Raw genomic sequence first — 25272 nt, 5'->3', positions numbered from 1 at the left:
AATATGGCTCCTACCCAAGTAATGAGTAAAACTAGATGATCTACAAAATCACAACTTTTCTTGCTTGCCAACAACTATTACACTCTAGCTCTGAACAGTTAATGTTATTGCAAACTCAATATAGCCAAAATTCCTTGGGGTATACAGAAGCAACGTTTCTGGAAGAAGCAAAATCAACATCGCTTCTGTAAAAAGGATCTTTGTCAATAAAAACTCTAACACTAGAATTTTATCAGCCACAGAAGTTATCTATGGGGGCCAACTGTTTTCCCATTAGTATGGTTATAAAGCAGCAGATTAACTTTTTTTTATAGCTTAATCACCTTTATTCTGCCCTCCAGAAGGTGGGAAGTTGGGCACATCTTTGCTATAAAGTACACCACAAAAATTCAAGAACTCTTTTGGGTGCAGCTGCAGCAATTTTAATATTTATTAAGTGATTACAATATACCATTTTAAATTAGTTGTTATTACACTTAATCTTTCTAATAAATCTATTAGGTAGTTTACTGTTTTCATCTCCACTTCCCCCATGAGGAAACAGCCCCTGAAAGGATGAATAAGGATATTTCCCAAAATCAGAGAGCTTATAAATAGTGCTGCTAGAATTAGGACCTGGGCAATCTTTCTCCTGAACCTACGTTGTTAAATAACCACTATGCTATGCTCCTTTTCATCTAAGACAGAAAGTGTTCTAGTCAAAAGTAACAGCTTATTGTATAGAAGTTTAGGAGCTCAAAAAAGTTAGGTAAGAGGTTGGGAAAAGATACCGGTTTTAATAATCTTTAATGACCCAGCATACTTTAATGGCTTCTTATGCTCATCTATCTCCTTTACAACTTTGATTTTAAAAGACACTATAAGCATATTTAGCTGTTTTGAACATCTGTCTCTGGTAATACTTTGCTATTCCTTTTCACTGATCATATCAAGTGTTAAAATATTAGGGTCATTCTTCATAATAGCTACTTACTTGTAAAAATACTATTATGATACTATTATGGTCTTCATCAAGAAAAATGTTGCAAACCTAAAAGTTTCAGAAAATTAATATAGCTATTATCACTGTCATTTCAATTTTAAAAGTCATCATCCCATTTAGATAAATATTGCTCTGCCTCTTTATTCTTTGATGTCTTTTTAACAGAAATTAAACTGTGACATGAAAGAAATAAAAATTAAAAATAGAGACCTTAACCTTGCTATAAGGGACAAACAAATAAAAAATTAGGTGAAGATGAAATTCTTTAGCTTCATTTATTCTTTATCTACTTTTCTCTATGGAGCCCTTCAGATCTTCTGCCAAAATGGACTCTCCCCACGTCTGCTACTGTCCTTGATCTTTACACTGGGATCTCTTCGAATACTGCAGTGGTACTCCAGTTCACTGAGCAGATGGCTGTGTTGTTCAGCCACCTTAGCATTGGTCCCTGGAAAGTACTTGTGTGCATGTCTCCCACTTCTGCCCACCTTCTGGACTTGTATAAAATAAGACTGATTCAGTCGGTACAGATCCAGCCACTCACTTACCTTTGAGATATGCGAGAGTTCCATTTAATTGGAATTGAAATCAAAGAATTAAAAGGATTAGGAAAAGGTCAAACATCAGCAGAAGGAAACTAGGATCATCATTCTGTATGACATCTTTGAGCATCTCAATCCAAAGAAGAGGCTTTCTAGTTACTAATATAGTACATACAAGTGGAAAAAAATAATTGGTAATCTGGTATAACAAAGATATACTTAAATGCAAGTAGAGAGAATACTAAAAATTCTTTCATTAGATTATTAAACTGTTCTGTATTTGCCTTTGAAAATAGGTATTTTTAACTCTTAATTTCTCAGGAACTAACACTATATAGATTCAGTAATTTAGTGTCTCTAATATTTCTTTGGGTAATTTAATTGTATAGGCATAGAAGGAATCTCTTCAGCAGTGCATATAAAGATCCAAAAAAGAACAGGGGAAATCTTGGTGAAAGAGTTGGGGGTTTTCAGGATTATGTTTTTAAGTGCAAGACAGAATTAATTTTATATATCTCCTGTCTTCTAATGGTGGAATGAGAATAAAACATTCAATCAGGAGGGGAAAGATATTTACATATTCATTTGAATATATACTATAAAGAATATATATAAAAATAGATTCATATTTCTAAGTTATATAGTCATATTCATGTATATACTTGTATTTCTGGAGCTAAGAAATTCTGAATTTTTTAAGTACTTCTTTTACTTTTTTTGAAGGTGTATTCACATAGTTCAGTATTCAACAGTTACAAAAAGTAAAAAGATCTCCCTTCATCCTGTGTCCCAGATACCACACACTGTCTTCAGATGTTACCTATTGCTTGTGTGTGCTTGCAGAGCTATTCTGTACATGTTCCGGTAGATATATAAACTTAATATTTTCCTTTTTTACCCAATGGTAGCATACTACATGCAATATTCTCTATCTTCATGGTTTTTTTAACATATTAATATATGTTTGTGTATATTTTTTCATTGCATTAAGAGCTTCATTACTCTTTTATACAATGGCATGTGAATGAATCTTAATTTACCTTGTCCCTCATTCAGCTTCTGCCAGTGTGGCCATGAGGGAGTGTGAACCCAAAGTAGTCAAATTTTACAATTCTCTGGGAGAAGCCAATGGTTAAAATTTTTATGCTAAATCTTCCACATGTTAAATACAGGTACTAATTTTAATTTTTTTCTAGAAAACTATGCAAGCTACGTAAATTATATCTGTAAGTCATATCTGACCAGTGGGCTACTGTCTACTTTTAAATTTTTTCTGTGTTGTTAAATTTGAACAGTCAATGGATGAAGAAGCATGTGTAATATCCACTCTACATTAATGTGGACATGGTTTCCTAATAATCTTCTAAAAATACTTTAAAATTTGTTATCTTGTCATTAAACCCAAACATTCTATTTTAAGACTAAAGAAGCTACAAAATTGGGCCAGCAAACAGGAAAAAAGCAGACTCTTGCCTCTTACAATAAGATGACACCATAGCAACGTATGTAATGAATGTTGTTTTTTCTTATCTTTCTAATTAATTTTAATTTTATATGTTAGCTTTATTTTTATGAAATCTATACATAAGTGTTATCTTTATTAAAAGATTAAAATAATTCTATGAGACTTATAATTTTAAAAAGGTTGTTTTCTGTCCCATCCCTACAGATACTCAGTTATTTTCTAGGAGGCAACCACTTTCAATTCCTTTAGCTATTTTTTTAGCTTGTTTTTTTCCTAGTATTTACCTTCATTTCTCAAAAAACAAAACAAAACAAACCTTATACCAATATTTGATTTTCTAAATTTTAGATACTATCTATTGACCTTCTACTTTGAAAGATCATTTTCCCCATTTCCCATTTCCCCATTTTTTCCAATTTCTCAGTCATAGTTTTTGGTATGATTACAATTTGATGTTTACTGTATAACCACTGACCCAACTATGTAGTATACTGTGAATACTTATCCTTTCTTACATTGCTTTTTATTTTCTCAGGAGGTCATTATCCTTTTTCTCAGTTGCTTACTTTCTTTGTATCTATCACTAATTTTTCCCCAAACTCTCCACTTCTCCACACAGTCAAGCCTTCCATTGTCTATGAGTTCTTTCTCCTTCTTCCCTGTCTCTCTTGCTCTCTCTCTGACTTGGACATCCTCTCTGGAGCCCCCACCTCTGTTCCTGATGAACTAGTTGTTCTCTGGTTTGTGGTACAGCTGTCTCATCATGGGCACTTTCTTTCCCTTTAGCCTAGGAATTCCCTCATGTGCTCAGCTCTGTTGAGTCCCTTATGTCCTGGATGCAGTGTCTTTCTCTCTTTGTCTACTCTCATGATTGGGTGCAATGCATTCTTCCAATGCATGGAAAGTGAAATTTTTGATAAACTGTTTATTAGGATTCTCTAGAGAAACAGAACCAATAGGAAGTGTGTGTATATATATATATAAAGATATTTATTTTAAGAAATTGGCTCATGTGACTATGGAGGCTGGCAAGTCCAAGTTCTGTGAGCTGGCAGAATAGAGACCCAGAGAAGACCTAATGCCGTAAAGTCCAAGGTTTGTCAGGCTGGAGACCCAGGAAGGAGCCAATGTTGCAGTTCAAGTCTAAGAGGCAGTCATCTGCTGCAGAATTCCCTCTTGCTCAAGGGAGGTCAGTCTTTTCTTCTGCTCAGATCATCAACTGATTGGATGAGGCCCACCCACATTATGCAAGGCTACCTGCTTTACTCAGAGTGCACTGATTTAAATTTTAATCTCAGCCAAAAACACCATCATAGAAACATCCAGAATAATGTTTGACCACATATCTAGGCACTGTGGCCCAACCAAGTTGACATACAGAATTAACCATCACACACACCTAAAATTTATTTTTATTCTACCTGTACCTTGTTTAATAACTAAGCATAGAAGTCTAAGCTGCAAATTATTTTTCCACAGAATATTGGAGACATTGCCATGTCTTTTGGCTTGCAGTGTTCCTCCTGAGAAATCTAATGCCATTTTGATTCTTTTTTTTTTAATTTAAACACTGTAAGCTTTTGGGGTCTTCTCTTTCCCCCACTGTTCTCTTTACTCTCATTATTTCACCATGTTAGGCCTTGATTTGGGCCTCCTTCACTCTCTGTGCTGGGCATCACTGGGCCCTTTCAAATCTGAATGCTTAGGTTCTTCATTTTTGAGCAATTTTCTTCAAATGATTTTTTTCTATTCTTCCCATTCTGGTTGTTTTTTACTTTTTCTTCTACAATCCATTTCTTTTTATTACTAGTTTTTGGGAACTTTCTCTACTTTATCATTGATTCTTTATCAGACATCCCCTTTCTGTATCATATTTTTAATTTCTAAAATCTCTATTGATCCTAAAGTAATACTTTTTTATTGCATACTGTTTCATAAGTTTACTACCTTATCTCTCTAAAGATACTAATTATAGCAGTGGGGTTTTTAATGTTTTTTATTAAGTAAAATAGCTATTCAGCCTTTTATCGTGCCAAAATGTTTTGTGCATATACCATTATAGTTAGCACACCCTTTGTAACAGGCAAAATTGTACATTAAATTATATTTCATCTTATCTGATTATATTAAAATATAAAGTGAAAATGACTAATCAATTCCTTTTAACATTACTAGTAAACAATTCAGCAGTAGACATGAGGCACAAAAATCTTAGTAAAATATGACACAGGAAGAGCAATAATGTAATTCTCACTTAACTTGTCATAATTTGTTAGGAATATACAAAGACACTTTTTTAAAAATTTTTTTATTGTTATGTTAATCCCCATACATTACATCATTAGTTTTAGATGTAGTGTTCCATGATTCATTGTTTGTACATAACACCCAGTGCTCCATGCAGAACGTGCCCTCCTCAATACCCATCACCAGGCTAACCCATCCTCCCACCCCCCTCCCCTCTAGAACCCTCAGTTTGTTTTTCAGAGTCCATCGTCTCTCATGGTTCGTCTCCCCCTCCGATTTCCCCCCCTTCATTCTTCCCCTCCTGCTACCTTCTTCTTCTTTTTTTTTTCTTAACATATATGGCATTATTTGTTTCAGAGGTACAGATCTGAGATTCAACAGTCCTGCACAATTCACAGCACTCACCAGAGCACATACCCTCCCCAGTGTCCCATCACCCAGTCACCCCATCCCTCCCACCCAACCCCCCACTCCAGCAACCCTCAGTTTGTTTCCTGAGATTAAGAATTCCTCGTATCAGTGAGGTCATATGATACATGTCTTTCTCTGTTTGACATTTCGCTCAGCATAATACCCTCCAGTTCCATCCACATCGTTGCAAATGGCAAGATCTTATTCCTTTTGATGGCTGCATAATATTCCATTGTGTATATATACCACTTCTTCTTTATCCATTCATCTGTCGGTGGACATCTTGGCTCTTTCCACAGTTTGGCTATTGTGGACATTGCTGCTATAAACATCGGGGTGCACGTACCCTTTCAGATCCCTACTTTTGTATCTTTGGGGTAAATACCCAGTGGTGCAATTGCTGGATCATATGTTAGCTCTATTTTCAACTTTTTGAGGAACCTCCACACTGTTTCCAGAGTGGCTGCACCAGCTTGCATTCCCACCAACAGTGTAGGAGGGTTCCCCTTTCTCCGCATCCTCAACAACATCTGTCATTTCCTGACTTGTTAATTTTAGCCATTCTGACTGGTGTGAGGTGGTATCTCATTGAGGTTTTGATTTGGATTTCCCTGATGCCGAGCGATATTGAGCACTTTTTCATGTGTCTGTTGGCCATTTGGATGTCTTCTTTGGAAAAATGTCTGTTCATGTCTTCTGCCCATTTCTTGATTGGATTCTTTGTTCTTTGGGTGTTGAGTTTGATGAGTTCTTTATAGATTTTGGATACTAGCCCTTTATCTGATATGTCATTTGCAAATAGCTTCTCCCATTCTGTCGGTTGTCTTTTGGTTTTGTTGACTGTTTCCTTTGCTTTGCAAAAGCTTTTTATCTTGATGAAGTCCCAATAGTTCATTTTTGCCCTTGCTTCCCTTGCCTTTAGTGATGTTTCTAGGAAGAAGTTGCTGCGGCTGGGGTTGAAGAGGTTGCTGCCTGTGTTCTCCTCAAGGATTTTGATGGACTCTTGTCTCACATTTTGGCCTTTCATCCATTTTGAGTCTATTTTTGTATGTGGTGTAAGGAAATGGTCCAGTTTCATTCTTCTGCAGCTCCTAGTTTCGTTGATCTGTTCTACTGTTCTTTTAGTTTCTATTTCATTGATTTCTGCTCTGATCTTTATTATTTCTCTTCTCCTGCTGGGTTTAGGCTTTATTTGCTGTTCTTTCTCCAGCTCCTTTAGGTGTAGGGTTAGGTTGTGTACTTGAGACCTTTCTTGTTTCTTGAGAAAGGCTTGTATTGATTGCTATATACTTTCCTCTTAGGACTGCCTTTGCTGCATCCCAAAGATTTTGAATAGTTGTGTTTTCATTTTCATTGGTTTCCATGAATTTTTTAAATTCTTCTTTAATTTCCTGGTTGACCCATTCATTCTTCAGTATGATGCTCTTTAGCCTCCATGTATTTGAGTTCTTTCTGACTTTCCTCTTGTGATTGAGTTCTAGTTTCAAAGCATTGTGGTCTGAAATTAGGCAGGGAATGATCCCAATCTTTTGGTACCTGTTGAGACCTGATTTATGACCTGGGATGTGATCTATTCTGGAGAATGTTCCATGGGCACTAGAGAAGAATGTGTATTCCGTTGCTTTGGGATGGAATATTCTAAATATGTCTGTGAAGTCCATTTGGTCCAGTGTGTCATTTAAAGTCTTTATTTCCTTGTTGATCTTTTGCTTAGACGATCTGTCCATTTCAGTGAGGGGGGGTGTTAAAGTTCCCCACTATTATTGTATTGTTGTTGATGTGTTTCTTTGCTTTTGTTATTAATTGGCTTATATAATTGGCTGCTCCTATGTTAGGGGCATAGATATTTACAATTGTCTTGTTGACAAAGACACATTTTTTAAATATTATATTTACTAAGATTCTGGCAATAGCTTTATGTAACAAGACACAGCATACCAGGCCTGCCACTCAACTTGTTTATGGTAAGTCTTGGCTTCAATATGAAGCTGTTTAAAAAAAAAAATCAAAAGTCTGCTTGCTTTTTTTTACATGCTAAGTATCTTGGCAAGTATACTATTAGACATAGTAAGGAATTTAAGATAGCAAGAATAAGGAGTTAATAAAGCCAAATATTGTGGCCTAAACAAAATTCATACAAAAATAAAATAACTATCACTGGTAACATAAAATTCCCTGACTGGTTAAAACTTAGCAGTATAAAACATGCATTTTAGAATCTTTAGCTAAAAGTTCAAAAAGTACCAGTGTCTATTTGAAATGATTCCTCTCCAAAGCCAGCATGTGCTCAAAATTAATTGAAATGCTATAACATATTCTAATGCTAAAAAACATTCAGTATTATTGAAGTGGAGGTAAATCTTAGAGCTTCTGGGACTCTGTCATGCTGCAAAGGGCTGTTTTTTGGGTTCACTGAAAGCTGCAAATAACAGAGCCCAAGGATATCAAAGGACAAGACTGCTATACCCAGCTCTGACCTCCCCTGAAACATGGCTACTGTGTCCACAAAAATAGGATGTGTGAGGATAAAAAACATGCTATTCTGCTAGCTAAAGAGATAGCAAGCCATCCCCCCGCCCTAAAGCTCCCTCCCCAGGTAAGTAAAAGTAGATAAGGGGAAAAAATTATAATACACTTATCTACAGAGTAAGGATTCTGAAATATCAATGTAATCCCTATTTCAAAAATGTTAACTAGAGGCATCTGGTCATTTCTAATTACATCTTAATGATGTATCCAGATTCAATTTCTGTTGATTTATCATTAGATACTTCTAGTCAAAAGTATTAACTTTATCCCTATGTATCTTAACCACCAGCACAACTGCAGTGTATTATCTCCCAGAGTTGTTAAGCACCGGAAGAGAAAAAGTAGATATTCCAGCAATAGGCAACAGTTATGGCCCTTTCACACAGCAGCATCCAAGTGGCTACTGAATAGTCCAGGAGTAATTCTAAAAACAAGGAAATGCATGCAGTTTAGTAATTATGTCATAATTTTCACAGTTGAAATTTCCTTAGACGTTGCACTTTCTTTATAAGGGAATCCTGATTTTTCTTTCTGCTACCACGAGTCCAGACTTGAACTAGAAGCTTTCTTTTTCTTCTTCTTATTGTGTTTCTTATGCTTATTTTTCTTTTCTGTTTTTTTTCCTGTTACTTTTTCTCATTCTTCATTGCTTTTCTTCTTTTTTGCTTATACCTTCTTAATATAATCTGATTCTAATAAGGACTCAGATGATAAAGATTTATCTTCAGGCTACATCTTTCTTTTTTTGCTGAGTCCGTTCATGTCCTTTTCTTTGTCAGTTGCATCCTTTGACTTCTTTTTCCTTATTAAACTATCCTTACATGTCCAATTCAGTTTCTGACATGGAATTTTCAGAAGCCTTATGTGAATGGTCCTTTTCCTTTTTCCTTGTTTTTTATTCTCATCTTCAGAAACTGAAGAATTGCCAGAAGAATGAGAGCTTGGTGAAGGAGAAGTTACCTACCAGATTTCTTCTTTTCCCTTTTCTTTCTGTCTTTTTTTGGGGGGGAGATGAGCTCTCACTTCCCCTTAATAATTTCTCCCTGTGTCTAAGTTCTTTCTTCCAGTTCTTATTTATTTTTATTTCAAATTCAGCCAGTGCCTTGGAGCCTTTTTTCTTTTCTAGTTGTTCTTTCACTTCTTCCCAGGTAGGCTTTGGTCACTTCAGATAATTTGGATCATTGGCCCTGAACACTGTTTTGGACCCCTTGATGTGGGCATTGCTGTTGGGTTCATATAGCCCACTTGATTGTTCTGCTTCCCCATGGTGCGGGACTGAGCAAACAGTCAGACACCAAGGAAGATCAGGTCAGAGACCATCATGGCTTTTTTAGATTTTTTTTTTTTTGTCTGTTTTGTAAAAGTTTCTTTTTCCTTTTTTTTTTTTTTTTTTTACCTGTTTACTTTGGCATTTTGTGCTTGTGGCTTTCCTCTAGTATCTGCTGACCTTTGGCTACTGATAATATTTATAAGTGAGGCACTACACAGCTGATGGGATATTTGGGTGGATGCTTATTGTCTAGTTGGCTTCTTTGAAGGGTGAGTGACTGGGCCATTTCAAGGGGGGAGAACTTCATCATCTGTAGAACTTTGGCCTGAGGGAAGAACCCTCCATTCTCCTGTTTGGGAGATATAAGCCTGGAGGACAGTATTCTAGGACCCAAATAGGGAAAAGGAGAAAGGAGTTTTATAATTCAGAATAGAGCCTATCACTAATCTTCCAGTTTATAATACAGCACTCCCCACATCTATGTCTTGTGTCCCTCAGTCCAGAACCTACCTATTTCAACCTCTTCACAAAGAAGAAAGCTCCCAGCTCCCAGTGGTGTCATTACCTTGCAGTCAGCCTGCTGCATAGAGTAGGGGAAGGAGATCTGGGAACCCAACGAGTTCTCAATCACATTTCAACTACTTCTCCAGTCTCAGCTGCATCTGCATCACCCTCTTCTCAGTGTTACCAATGGCTTAATTTCTTAAGCCTCTATGCAGTTATATCCTTGATTCAGCTTGAATCCTGGCTTCTTCCAACACAAGCTTAGATTTCAACTTTCTTTGGACTGCCAAATCAGTTATCACTGTCTCTTCACTTTCTTGCTTCTAATTTTTTTTAGTAAGGTATTTGTTTGCTGGTGGATATATCTCTTCCTGTCTTTTGGAAATCCTTTCATTATAATGTGAGTGCTTTTTTGAAGGGAGGATGTTCAGTCACTTCTTGAATAGTCTTACCATCTCTTATAGTTCTGTTAAGTGGTAAAAAAAACTCCACATGCAGGACCATGGAGAAGAAGCTGAGAATGGCAGGAACAGAACTAGGATACACTGGCTTACTTATGCCCACGGGGATTGGCTCTTTTGGCCAAGCCTCTAGTTGAGGATTTTGGGAGTTGAGAGGCAGAATTCAAGCATAACTGGCAAGAAAAGCAATTTCCCCGCCCTGGTTGGGAGAACAGAGGAAAGACAGATTCAGCTTTGCCTAGTGTTGTTTTCCAATATTCAGGAAAACTGACTTAATCGGTGGGATAAGACAGGAGGGCCTAGGAGCCATGGCAGGCCTCATAGACATCAAGATAAAGATGTTTCAAGGAAGTCCCCTAGGTTAGAACAGAATCTCAGCCGGCAACTGGCTGAACTGTAGAACAAAATCTAGCTTCTCAGAGAAAGGATAGCCAATGGGTGGGTAAGTGTTCAGAATCCCTAGGCCTGCCTGAGCCTGCTTAACCAGCCTGAGTTCTGTGCTGTGGGGGCTATAAAGATTTTAACTGCATTTACTGTGTGGTTTATGATTTTACCTCACTTCTGAATAATGTGAGTTGGTATCACTCTTAAGGATTTGTGAAAACAAAAACAATGATGACGCCTTCCTTTTCTGTGTTTGTTTCCCAAATGCAAAAGAACCTTGTTGCATCATGACAAGCATTCAGTCTGGGGTCCGTTGCTGCTGGCTGCTGACCCTGCTCTGGAACCTTCATTATTCTGAGAGAGAGGCTCAGTCCATTGACCCAGCTGCCTGGTCCAGTCCTGCAGAATCTGGGGTAGGGTCAAGTCAAGAGCAGTGTGGATCTCAGTGGGTTTAATTATGTATGGTCCAGTACACTTTGTTTCAAATGAGGGTGCTGCTCAATCTAGTTTATTCAGTCCAAAACTGTCCTTCAGATATACGTCTATGCTGCTTCCTCATGAAGAAACTGCTATTGTAGGCCTTCATCACAGACCAGGGACTGCTTTCGGTTGCTCTGATGCCATGGAAAATGTCAGAGCAGAGAAATAAATCAGCATGGGTGTGATGATTGATTAGAAGACTGGTATGGAGAGGAGTTTGTGGGAATTGGGGGTTTAGGCCAAGCTGACCTAAAGGAAGGTGATAAGATACCTCACACAGCTTCTCTCACCCTCTCTTATCTTTATGTCTAGGGCAATCAGGACTAATTCCCTTCTCTATTCATTGTCCCTTATTTTATGATCTTATTTTAAATCTCCACACTTTGGTGATATGATTTTTTTTAAAATAGAGACACAGATGCTCTTTATTTCTCTGAATGAAAGGAATGAGACTGCATTGATATTAACAGAAAATTTTTTTAAAGAAAATTGTATATATCCCTTAACCTAGAGGGGCAAAACCAAATAATTATAATTTTAAGCCAGTTTCCCCTCACATATTTTGACCAAAAGAAAAATGTTTTCTGATAAACTACAATTGTAGTGTTCTTATAGAAAGGAGCTAGAGGGGATCATCTCTTATCTATGTAAGATAATATTTTTTAAAGAAAATAAAAATATAAAAAGACACTTGCTATTGAAAAATTGGGTATACATATATATTATAAAACATACATAGAGTGTCAGCTACTGTGTTTTCAAAACTGTCTTTCTGAAAACAAAGTTTCCATGAAGGTGTAAACATAATCCTAAAAATCAAATCTTAAATTGTGTAGTTTATTTTCATTATGATAAATCTACCTAAGAGTATTCATAGGTAATATATAGATGACTTACCACTAATCTATAAGACAAAGCATCAAAAGAAGATTATACAACCAGCAACAGGTAAAAGTTATATTGAAATATTTGTATTATAGCACCAGATTTTTAAAATTTCTTTAAAAAATAGTTTGCCACAATTTATCAGAGACTTATCCATGTGAAATTGAAGGGCATTTGGCTCACTCCATTTTTAAAACTGATTTTGTTTAGCTGCTGGCTGTATCAATCTGGTGAAAAGCACCAGAGCCTCTACCCCATCCACACCAAACCAAGATGGACCATATTGCTTTTAAGGACCCTGGGGAAACAGCATAGAATGCTACCAGCTCAGATAGAGTTACAGAATCTTGAAAAGTCTTGGCAACTAGCCAAATGCTCATCAGTTCAGTGAAACATCCTAATTAATAGGTGTGAATTAAATGTTTATTTTAGTCAAAAACCCAATTAGTAGCACTGATGTCAACTTTTTGGCACTATGTTGAATGAATCGCTACTTTTCTCTCTCCATAAAAATATATAGGTAATTCAGTGATTGATACAATATAATAAGAAAGTGCATTGTTCCCAAACAGTTTTTAGATAAAATCTGAAGATTAATAGTTAAACATTTCCAGTGACTATCCTATAAAGTTTTTTTACACACTTTTCTGTCATAGGAGACAGAATATAGATCTCAAACTGAGATCTTAACAACTGAGTGTTGCCATTATGACTGTATTTATTAGAATGCCATGGCTATAATTCTACACATAGAAGCTGATAATGTAGAATATAGGTCCATAACTTACCAAAGGGCACCACAGACCTCAAGTAATGCTTTCTTAAATTTGGCTAATGGACATCTGTTACTTTAATAATTATGTATTTCTAAGATATTTGGGAAAGAACAGAATAGTATGTTCATATAATACTTTTTTCTTCTTAAAATAATACTTATTTTTTAAAGCATAATCACAGAACATGCTGGGATCAAATATGCCAAGATATTATGGAGAATCATTTTAGAAGGTAGTAATTATTACATTATTTTTTGTAATTCTTATACTTCTACTTCGCATTTCTTTTTTTTCATTTTTTTCTATTTTTTTATTTTATTTTATGTCATATTAATCACCATACATTACATCATTAGTTTTTGATGTAGTGTTCCATGATTCATTGTTTGCGTATAACACCCAGTGCTCCATGCAGAATGTGCCCTCTTTAATACCCATCACCAGGCTAACCCACCTCCCCACCCCCCTCCCCTCTAGAACCCTCAGTTTGTTTCTCAGAGTCCATAGTCTCTCATGGTTCGTCTCCCCCTCTGATTCCCCCCCCCCTTCATTTTCCCCTTCCTACTATCTTCTTTTTTTTAATATATAATGTATTATTTGTTTCAGAGGTACAGGTCTGTGATTCAACAGTCTTACACAATTCACAGCGCTCACCATAATTCTTATACTTTTAAATTTCCCCTAGAAAAAATGTACTTTTACTTTTAAAAAAAAGAAAAATTCCCTTATTTAACCATAAAAGTAGAGTGAAATGAGACATTTGTAGTATTATGGCCACCAGAACGACATACTATGAACCAAATGCAGAAACTCTTACCTCTTTCCTATGTTTTGTATTTTTACCTTTTTTCTTCTTTGCATTTATTTAATCATTGATCCAAAAGTATTTGCTGAGCGTCTACTATGTTCAATATCCCTAGGTTCTGGGATTTTAATGGTGAACCACCACATGGGGCCCTGTTCTCCTGATGCTGACCGTGGTGATGGTGTTTGGACTAATGGATAGATGTTAATCAATTATCACACACATTCCAAAATAAATGTAGAATGACATCTGTGATCTCATCTGAGGGAACAGGGGATGCTGGGAGCAAGGGAGTGAATCACACTATATAGTCCATAGGAGAAAGTGGGGGTCTAGTTAGAGCAGGAGGTAAGAATTACTGAGCAGATATTCTAGGCTTCTCTTTTGGGACCAGACACAGAACTGCTGGGAGCTGTCAGCTTTTGCACTTGAAGGATTTGACTTTGAAGGCTATCATCAGGAGATGAGTGATCTTTATTCTGATTAGTGAGCCTAACCTTCAATATTATATCTTCTTATGTCTCCACATCACCTCTTTCAATCAATTTTGGCACTCAGAGTTTTATTCTTTCTGGAACTATGAAAATCCCTCATATGTGCTGGATATGAAGGTGTTATTTTACTACCTCTTATCTCTTTAATCTTTGCACATGCTCAGCATATTTTTCAAAATTCAGAATATAAACTAGAATGTCAAATAACTCTGAGCAGCTTTTCTTTTCTATCCTGGGAAGTTACTGGTTTATCTTTTTTCTGAATTAAAATCTCTTATGTCTTTATGTGCAGATAGCAATACATACTGATTTATAGTAATTTAGAAGTTCAAGAATAAGCAGGGAGAATAGCTAGATAGAGGCAGTAGAGAAAGGCAGATATTATTGTCTTCATTTAATAGGGATGAAATAAGGTAAATGAGAAGTTAAGTGAGTTTATAAAGATTATATAATAAATTAGTGGCAAAGATGGTATTCAAACCCAGTTTTCTTTTTACTCCAAATCCTATGCTTTTTCTATAGTGTATCTAAATCAATATTTAGAAATACATTTATATTGTGTTAGGCTTATGTAGGTTTATTCAAGATGTATTTATTTCAATCTATCTCTGAGGTTTAGATTTTGACAAGATTTTCCAATTTTCTCTTCCCACCATATTAAACTTTCTTTATGTGATCATAAATTTTTAAGTTGCTGAATTAAATTTTTTATACTTGATGTGTAAATAGATATTTGCAGGATGAGTAAACAAGATGAGTAAAGTTTCTGAAATAACATTAAGGTACTAAACACGTATTATAGACATTCCCAAATAGTTGAATTATATTTAGACCAGAAGATGGCATAAGAGCTATAGCAATGGAAAATTACACACAACAGACTGTGGACTTTTTTTAAAGGATTGCGTTGTAAACCAGTATATATGTTATGTAATTATCTCTTTCCTGATAAAAGGAAGCATTCTTTATCCTGTGAAAATTTATATTTCCTTATATGTAACACAAACACACACACACACACACACAAATCAAAATTAAAACCACTCAAACCTCACACTGCAGAAACAACTAACACATTAAACATCTGGAGGGTGGGAGCAATGTACATGCTTTAGAGGGCTAGGTTTTTATGCCTTGGGTCCAAGTTCTATGCCTTTAAGGCCAGTTATCCTATGGAGGATCAGAGTTTATGCCTGGAGAGGCAAGATTTATATCCAGAAGACTTAAATCAATCATTTAAGATTTCACATGTCACAAGATAAATCATTACAGATTTCACATACAAAGTGCTGGTTCTCTGCATGTAAAGCTAGGTTCTGTGTTTGGAGATTGATGTTCCATATTTGGAGATTGATATTCTACATATGGAGTTCCCATTTTCATGTCAAAGAAACTGGGTTCCATTCTTGGTGAATGATATTCCAGGTATGGAATGATAGAGTCTATGGTTATAGGGCCAGGTTCCTTGCTTAGAGATTGGGATTCCAAACATGGAGTGCCAAGTTCCAGGCCTGGGAGACCAGGCTTCAAGTTTTAGAGGACACTATGTATGGGATTCATTTAAGGGATTTGGGTCTGATCAAGGAAACAGATATGACTATGAAAGGCAGTAACACATAACAAGCTTTTTGTGCAGTGCTTGGACAGAACTGTGAGAGGGGAATGTCCCTCATAGCATAAGTCCATTCAGAGACTTATAGTGAGTGGGTCACCATCCAGAAGGGGATGAAGGTAAAGGAACACCTAGGAGAGAGGAAGACCGAAGTGGGAGCTTGTAAGTCTAGGGGATATTGCTCAACAGCATGGCAGGGAATCTGAGTCACAGAGCTCCTAACAGCAGGGGTAGCTTGGAGTCTTATAACCACAAGGCTCTATTTTACCAATGACCAGCAGATACTGAGTGTAGCTTCATAAGGTATATAAAGCAGGCAGACTCTAAATGGCTAAAATTCTGCTTATTTGGGTTATTTTTTTTTTATTTTAACCCATCCCCCCATCCCCCTCCCCTCTAGAACCCTCAGTTTGTTTCTCAGAGTCCATAGTCTCTCATGGTTCATCTCCCCCTCCAATTTCCCCCTCTTCATATTTGGGTTATTTTAAGAACAACCCAATGTATATGTAAAAATTTAAGTATGATGCCTGTGGGCCTCTGAGTTGACAGTTCTTAGCCTGCAGTAAAGAAATAAACAATTTAAGGGGTGCCTGGGTGGCTCAGTCGTTAAGCGTCTGCCTTCGGCTCAGGTCATGATCCCAGGGTCCTGGGATTGAGCCCTGCATCAGGCTCCCTGCTCCGCGGAGAGCCTGCTTCTCCCTCTCCCACTCCCCCTGCTGTGTTCTCTCTCTCTTACTGTGTCTCTCTCTGTCAAATAAATAAATAAAACCTTTTTAAAAAAAAGAAACAATTTAGGGGCAAATGCACAGAAGCCATCTTTGGCTTATTTAGATAACATAGCATCTATAACTGAAATCCAGGTACTATGGATTGTCAGTTCCTACACTGACATGTTCCATGTTTGAGGAAAGACATTCTGGACAGATTCCTTCCTTGTAATGCCAGGATCCATATCTTGTAGAGCCTTCTGAGACTGAACTACCCAGTATCCTATGTGGAGTGCCAAGTTCCCCAGTTGTAAGGTCAGATTACGTGCTTGGAGATTAAGCTTTCACATAGAGTTTGCCATGTTCCATGTATATAGGGTCAAGAAACATGCATGGAATTTGAAACTCCACTCTGAAAGTGCCAAGTTCCATGCTTGTAGGGTTCCATATTTGGAGATTGAGATTCCACACGTGGAATGTCATGTTTTGTGCCTGGAGGCACAGTTATATAAAGGAGGATTAGATTCAATGCCTAAGGAGCTATCTTTCCATACTCGTAAATCCAGGTTTTACTCATAGATGACCACTTTCAAACATAGATAATCAAATTCCATGTCTAGAGTTAATTATCAAGACCAAAAGGCTGTTTTTCATGCTAAGAAGTCTAGATTCAGTATTTCAGGCCTAGTTGAGCAAATTCCATACTTGATGGATTAGATACTGTTTCTTTAGGTTCAGGTTTCACTCCCAAAATGTTATGTTCCAAGCCTAAAGAAAGAGATATCAAATAGATAGGAAGCCATGGTTTGCCTGGGAGGCCTAATTCCATGGCCAGAGGGCCCTGCTCTCCATATAGAAGCCCAGATTCCACACACAGAGGGAGTGATTCTATGGATTCACATTTGGATAGGCTTCCCATGACTATAAAGTTAGATTCTCTTCTTGGAGGGTCAGGATCCATGTTTGAATAGCTACATTCAACACTTAGAGGGCCTAAGTTTATCCTCAGAAGGCTAAGTTCCTCAAGAAAGTTTAGATCCCAAGACAGAAGGCCTAAGTCTCATATAGAGAACCAACTTTTATGCCTGGAAAGGCATAATTCACACCTAGAACTAAATCAATGACCAGAAGTATAGCTTTCACATAAGAAGTGTTAGGTTCCAAGGCTGGGAGATGGAGGTCCTCAGAGTATCAACTTGTATGACTCAAATGCCCAGGTATGAAGTCTGGATTACGATGTCCCACACTTTTAAGACTATGTTTCATGCTTGGAGAATGAGATTCCACAGATGGAGTACCACGTTCCCTTCCTATAAAGCCAAGCTTAATGCTTGAGATTCCTCACATTAAAATCCAGATTTCCTATTTGAAGGGTTATATTTAATACAAACAGCATGAAGATTCCATACTTGGTGTGTCAGGTTCCATGCTTGGAGATTGATATTACATATGTGGAGTTCCAGATTTCATGCCTGGAACACCAGGTTCCATGATTTACAAAGTATATGTCAATGAGTGACAAGCAACTTTAGATACCATAACCCATACTTCTGTGGCAAAGCTCTGTATTTGGAGATTAAAAATCCACAGATGGAGTGCCACATTCCATCATTGTTGGTCCATGTTTCATACATGAAGGTTATATTCCACACATAATGAGAAAGATTTCATGCTTTAGGTCCATATTCCACCTAAAGATATAGATCTTTAAAATCCATTTGAGCAGTAACAAGTTCCATGCTGGGAGACAAGTTTGCATGTCTCAGAAATACAAATTCTAATAGTGAAAGCCCGTGTTCCTTGTATGGACTTACAGATTTCAAATATATGGAGCCAAGTTAAATATTTGGAGATTAAGATTCCAAACATTGAATGCCATGTTGAAAGCTTTTAGAGACAGGTCCAGCTTCAAGATTGAAATTCCACAGATGGAACATCAGGTCCCATTCTTTTGGGGACTAGATTCCCTGTCTAGAGATTGATAATCCACATGCAAGGTTCCAGCTTCCATGCTTGTAAGGCTTGGTTCCATGTTTGGAGATAGAAATTCCATGTACAAAATGTTATTTTCCATGTTTTTAGGGCCAAGTATATGTTTGGATATTGGGAATACCTATGTGTATTTAATGTTCCATGCCTGGGGGTAAAGGTTCCTTGCCTTAGAAAGCCAACAGCTATAAATCACACCCATTACCAATGTCTGAAATGCCAAGTTTCACCCATATAAAACTGTTCTGTGCTTGAAGTTTGAAATTATATATATGGAGTACTTGGCTCCACATTATTAAGACCAGGTGAGGGAGCAGCTGGGTGGCTTAGTCGGTTAAGCGTCTGTCTCAGGCTCAGGTCATGGTCCCAGGGTCCTGGGATTGAGCCCCACATCAGGCTCCCTGCTCAGTGGGAAGCCTGCTTCTCCCTCTCCCTCTGCTGCTCCCCCTGCTTGTGCTCTCTCTCTCTCTGTCAAATAAATAAAATCTTAAAAAAAAAAAAAAAGACCAGGTGAATGAGTTTTTTTTTTTTCTTTTTTTTTTTGAGAGAGAGAGCACAAGTGTTGGGGGCGGGGAGCAGAGGGAGAGAGAGACCTTAAGCAGGCTTCTTGCCCAGTGCAGAGCCTGACACGGGGCTCAATCTCATGACCCCAAGATCATGACCTGAGCCAAAATCAAGAGTTGGACACTTAACCAAGTGAGCCACCCAGGCACCCCAAGACCAGGTGAATTTCTTGTAGATAAAAGTTCCACATATGAAATGCTAGTTTCCATTGTAATTGAGCAAAGTTCTATGCATAGAATTTGAGATTTCAGACATGAACTGCCAAGTGCCAAGCATATGGAACACAGTTCTTGCTTGGAGACTGAGATTCTATGCATAGGGTGTCAGTACTATGTATATAGAGTCTGGTGTCATGTTTAATGATTGAGATTCCAGACACGGAGTACTAGGTTGCATGATTTTAAGGCTAGGTTGAAGATTGAAATTTCACACATGGAATGACAAGTTTTTTTTTTTTCTCTATTTCCTATTTTTTTATTATGTTAGTCACCATACAGTACAATTAGTTTTTGATGTAGTGTTCCATGATTCATTGTTTGCGTATAACACCCAGTGCTCCATGCAATACATGCCCTCCTTAATACCCATCACCAGGCTAACCCATCCCCCCCCACCCCCTCCCCTCTAGAACTCTTAGTTTGTTTCTCAGAGTCCATAGTCTCTCATGGTTCGTCTCCCCCTCTGATTTCCACCCCTTCATTTTTCCCTTCCTTCTCCTAATGTCCTCCATGCTATTCCTTATGTTCCACAAATAAGTGAAACCATATGATAATTGACTTTCTCTGCTTGACTTATTTCACTTAGCATAATCTCCTCCAGTCCCATCCATGTTGATGCAAAAGTTGGGTATTCATCCTTTCTGATGGCTGAGTAATATGGAATGACAAGTTAAATTCTTTTTGGGCCAGATTCCATGTGTGGAGATCGAGATTCCACATATAATGGGAGATACCAAGCTTGTAGAGCCAATTTAAATGCTTAAAAATTGCAGTATTAAATAGGTACTGAAAAATATTATGCATAGTTTCATGTATTGTAGTGTTAACCTCTGTGACTTAAATGCAAGATTTCATGTCTTGAGGGCCAGGTTTACTACATGTAAGGCAGTGCTGTGTCTCATGCATGGGGATTAGGATTCTACACATGGAACACTAGATTCTGTGCTCATAGATATATCTTCCATCACTGCATTTGAGATTATATATTGGAGTGCCAGGTTCTATGCTCAGAGATTAAGATTTCTTGCATGGAGTGCCAGATCCTTTGTTTGTAGTGCCAGGTTTCATGCTAAGAGATTCAAATTACACAAATAGTATACTGGGTTCTATGCTTCCAGTGTGGAGATTTAAATTCCTTATGTTAAAAATTAATTAATTAATTAATTCCCAATGGTATATTAGTATGTTCAGACTGCCATAACAAAATAACAGACTGGATGGCTTAAACAACAGAAAGGTATTTTCTCACCATCTAGAGTCTAGAAGTCCAAAATCAAGATGCTAAAAAATGTATTTTTCTGGTGAGGTCTCTCTTCCTGACTTGCAGATATTCACTTTCTGCTATATCCCCACATGGCCTTCCTTCCCTCTGTGCACACACAAAAAGAATGAGCTCTGGTGTCTCTTCTTTGTATGAGAACATCAGTCCTACAGGATTAGTCCCCCCCCCCCTTATGACTTCATTTAACCATAATCACCTCCTTAAGGGTGTTATCTCCAAATAAGTCACATTGAGGGGTAAAATTTCAACATATGAATTTGTGGGGGTACAATTCAGTCCATAAATCATAGTGTGGCAGATACGATGCCACAGAGAGCAGTTTTCATGTTTGAGAGGGCCAATGCTTATGACTGAAATGCCAATTTCCATGTCTGGAATGAGAGGTTTCAAACATGTCTGGTCATGTTTCATTCTTATAATCCATACCAGAGTGCCAGCATCCATGATTACAAGTCCAGGCTCCATACTTGGAAATCAAGATTCCATATATGGAATGCCAGTTTCTGTACTTGTAGGGCCATATTCCACCCCTGGATATTGAGATTTCACACACGGAGTTTGAGGTTCCTTGCCAGGAAAATCAAATTCCTTATGTGGAGAGCCAAAATCTATGAAATACAGGTTGGACACCAAGATCCACACTCTGAGTTGGCCTCTGTTTAGAGATTGAGAATCCACACGTGATGCCATTCTCCATGCTTGTAAGGCTTTGACCCCTGCTTGGACATTAAGATTACATATGTGGAGTTCCAGGATCCATGACTGGGAAATCACTTTCCAAGTTTTGGCAAGCCCATGTGAATGACTGAAATGCAAGGTTATATATTTGTAGTGTCACATTCCATGTTTGAGGAGCCAAGTTCCATGCTTTGAGATCAACATTCCACAAATGAAGTGCTAAATTTCAAGCCTATAGATCCTAGTTTCTATGCATGAAATTCAAAAGTCTATACATGGCAGACTAGGTTCTATGCTCATTGGGTCAATTTTCATGTTTGGATATTGAGCATGCATGCATGGAGAGTGAAATTCCTGGGAGACATGAGCCCGTGTCTTACAAGGAGAACTTCTATGACTCATATGCCAGAGTCCAAGTCTGGGATACCGCATTCACCACAGTAAGTCCATGGAGATTCAGAGTCCACACATGGAATGCCAAGTTGCATGTTTGTAGAGCCTGGTACCATGACTGGACATTGTACTTCTACATATGAAATGACAGATCCATGTTTGCAGAGCCAGGTTTCACACTCTGAGATTGAGATTCCATAAATGGAGTATCAGTTTTCATGCTTGTAGTGTCAAGTTCCATGTTTGAAAATTGAGATTACATATATGTAGTACAAAGCTCCATGACAAGGTGACCAGGTTCCTAGTATAGTCAACATCTATTCCATGCCTAGATATTTAGGAGCCACATGTGGAAGTCCAGATTCCACATCTAGAGGATCAAATTCTATGCCTAGAGAAGCAGGATTCACATTTTGTACTAATTTCTGTAACTGGAAAGTCTAATTCCATATTTAGAGATCTAAGTTCCATGATTGAAGAGCCATGTCCTATACCTGGAGGGCCAGGTTTCATGGTCAGAGGGCTAATTTCCACTCCTGGAATTCTAATTACATACCTGTAAGGCTGTGGGTCATGTGAAAAACCAGATTTTATGCCTGGAGAAGCAACCTAAAAGTTTTAAATCAATACCTAAAAGATCAGATTCCATTTGGTTAGTCAGATGCCATTCCTCTAGGGTCACGTTCTACACAGAGAGGTCAAAACTCCTTATTTGTAGGGTCAAATTCTATGTTTAGGGCCAGGTTTCACAACTGGATGACCATGGTTCATGTCATGCCAGGAAGGCTGGGTTATGTGCCTGGAAGTCCAGGCCCCATGCCTGGTATGCCAACCTCCCCACATATACTATATAGTTCTGTAGTACAAAGGCAGGTTACATGGCTGCAGGGCCATATTTGGAAGACCAGATTTCATACATGGTGGGATGGAATGCATGCCTGGAAAGGCTGAGTCCATGTTTGTAAAGTCCATGCAACTTTCCATGCCTAGGAGATTCACTTCCACACTAGAGGGACACATTCAGTGCATGGGGCCAAGTTTCATGCCTGGGGGTAAAAGGAAGGAAGGGCCTCATTCCATGCCTATAGGACCAGATTCCATGCTTCAAGAGCCAGGGTCCTATGAGGGGAAGATCCATGCTTTTCCAAGCCTAAAAGACCAGTCCAAATCCTAAATGGTCTGGTTGCACGACTGGAAGGCCAGAGTCCATGCTCCAAAAATAGGCAGTCCAGCCCTAACTGTGCTCTAGCTGGGAAAGAGGATTTACCTTCAAATTTATTATTCCAGCAACAGCCATTCTAATTGCCAAGTTGAGACTTGTGACATCACCCAACAATAAGCAGAAAAATTATGAGCCTTGCCAAGAGTTTTTATGCAGTGGCACAGTTTAAGAAAATGCTTCTACTGAATAAATTTATTTGAAGGGATAATAAGAGACACAAATATTTAGGTTACATATTTAATAGTCATAACTGTCCAACTTAGTATTTGCACCAGAAATTACTGAGCACTAAGGAAGTCTATACCTGTACTGCTAAGTCTGTACCTGAACTGTATCATTTAATTCCATGGGATATGTCCTATTATTTGACAGATTAACTGTGGCACTGAGAGTTTTACTGGTTTTCCCAAAGTCTCCTAGCTGGATACAGTAGAAGAAGACTATGAATTCTGCTACATTTTATGTATTTTAAATTATAATGGGGTCTGTCTGCAGTTTTAAATGAGCCCAAAACAATAAGTAGTTAGTGTTAATTCCCTGACTGCACAACCAGACTCAGTTATCTCTGCAGTATGGTACACAAAACCTACATTTTGAACTGCAAAATAACCTTACAAAATAGCCTTAGTATAAGAAAGCAATGGTATATGAATTCCAATAACTTTCTTATAGCAATAAAAAAACCCAAGTTTCATTCAACTTCAGAGGCATAAATGTATGGCATGCACACTGTGATATTCATAATTAGTTCTTATAAAGCAATCTTCATCCCTGAAGCATTTCATGAAATTAACTAATTAATCTTCACCATATCCTTTAGAGAGCGATAACTGTACTCTGTCTGCAAAGAGCCTCTGTCATGGGACTGAAAATGCTTTATGAATATTATATACTGTGATAAGCAGGCTCCTGGCACTTCAGATACACACAAGCTGACATTGAGGATATTAGGATTCACTCATTCACTAAGCAAATGTTTATTTAGTGTCATTACTAGAAATCCATAACTGTGGGACTGATGTCCCCAGGAGGTAAGATATTATCTGCCTGGCAGAATGCAGTAGAGATTATGAGGGTGTGATGTTCTCTTTAGAAAAGACAACAAATCCCTCTTGACCTCTTTGCCCCAAATATAGAAGTGGTCTTATGAGGGCAGTTCATCCAAGTGCAGAGGCTTCCTCTTTCTTCTGTTCACATTTTTACCCTGCTGAGTTGATTTTTGGTTTGGCTACAGAACATGATTGCCTTGATCTTGTCATGCAGCCTCCAGTGTTTACATGTCTTAGTCATCCTAGCTGGTGACCCTGCTCCCTGCTTCCTTTCCAGGCCTGTTCTATTCTCTAGCACTACTCTCAACCACAGTCTGGAAATAATTCAGCATCCCTAGCCCAGAAATCTGAGGATCAGTATTCAATCTTCTGTGAGTATAGCACTGAATGTTAGTCTAGTAACACTTTTTGAAAAGTAGTTTTGTGTCTTAGATGAGGTTCCTTAGAAACAGACTGAAAGGGAACACTGGTGCAAATGATTTATAGAGGGAATGCTTTCAGGAGAAACCAGGCAGGGAATGAGAAAATCAGGACAGCACGAGTGGGAGATATGGTTTAACAGGTCTGGTTTCAGCCTGATATACTTACCACTGGAGTCAATTCTCATTCCAGAGGCAAGGGAGCTAGGCTAGTATATGGCCATAGAAGTCAGTCGTTGGATATGAGCCACCCTCAAAGAGGGATCACGTCCATAACTGGGACATCTGTAGGTGAAGTGGCCCTCATCAGCCTTGCAAAAAAGTTTGTCAGCAGTCAACACCTACAGTACCTGGGGGATAGGTAAACTGGTGTGGTGAAAGGCATCTGAGCAGAGCACCACTAACATCCACTGCAGCCTTCCTTTTACCACCCCGATCCACTTATTTCTTGCATTAAGTTTTCATGGTACACTCACAGCTTTTGCTGGCTTCTATTTAGTCATAGTTTCTGTGTAAACCTACAAAAGGAGCCTTAGTATGACAAACTATAGCCCTACTGCTTTCAGTCCCGATGAAGAAACTGAAACTCATTATCACCCTCCTTTATCACTATTCAGTGTTTCATCCTCAGCTCATACTTTTAATGGTCTAGGTGGCTTGCCTGGTGACTGACCTAGACCCACAGTCCCAAAGGCTCTGAGCCTCTGATTACCATGTCTTTATCAGATCACAGTTGTTGTATTTGCCCATTTCCATTAAAATCAGGCATGGGAATATACCTAGAGATGCTCAACGGATAACATGTGTGCCAAGCATATTTATCTTCGCCTCTTATATAATACCTCCTCAAAGTGATTTGTATGGTATCTCATTTCTTTGTCTGCTGGTCTATTGGAACAATGAT

General features: G+C 38.0%; 1 long non-coding RNA gene and 1 pseudogene across 1 annotated transcript in view; one reads left to right on the top strand and one right to left on the bottom strand.

The window, feature by feature from the left end:
* Positions 1 to 25272, top strand: part of LOC118551418 (uncharacterized) — a 108373-nt gene that overhangs the window by 68977 nt on the left and 14124 nt on the right. The window lies entirely within an intron of this gene.
* Positions 8682 to 9442, bottom strand: LOC118551417 (protein FAM133B pseudogene; annotated as a pseudogene).

Source organism: Halichoerus grypus, chromosome 5 (genome assembly GCF_964656455.1).
Source record: "Halichoerus grypus chromosome 5, mHalGry1.hap1.1, whole genome shotgun sequence".
Classification (NCBI taxonomy): Eukaryota; Metazoa; Chordata; class Mammalia; order Carnivora; family Phocidae; genus Halichoerus; species Halichoerus grypus.
Note: the sequence above shows the minus strand (reverse complement) of the source record. Positions and strands in the feature narration are given on the sequence as shown.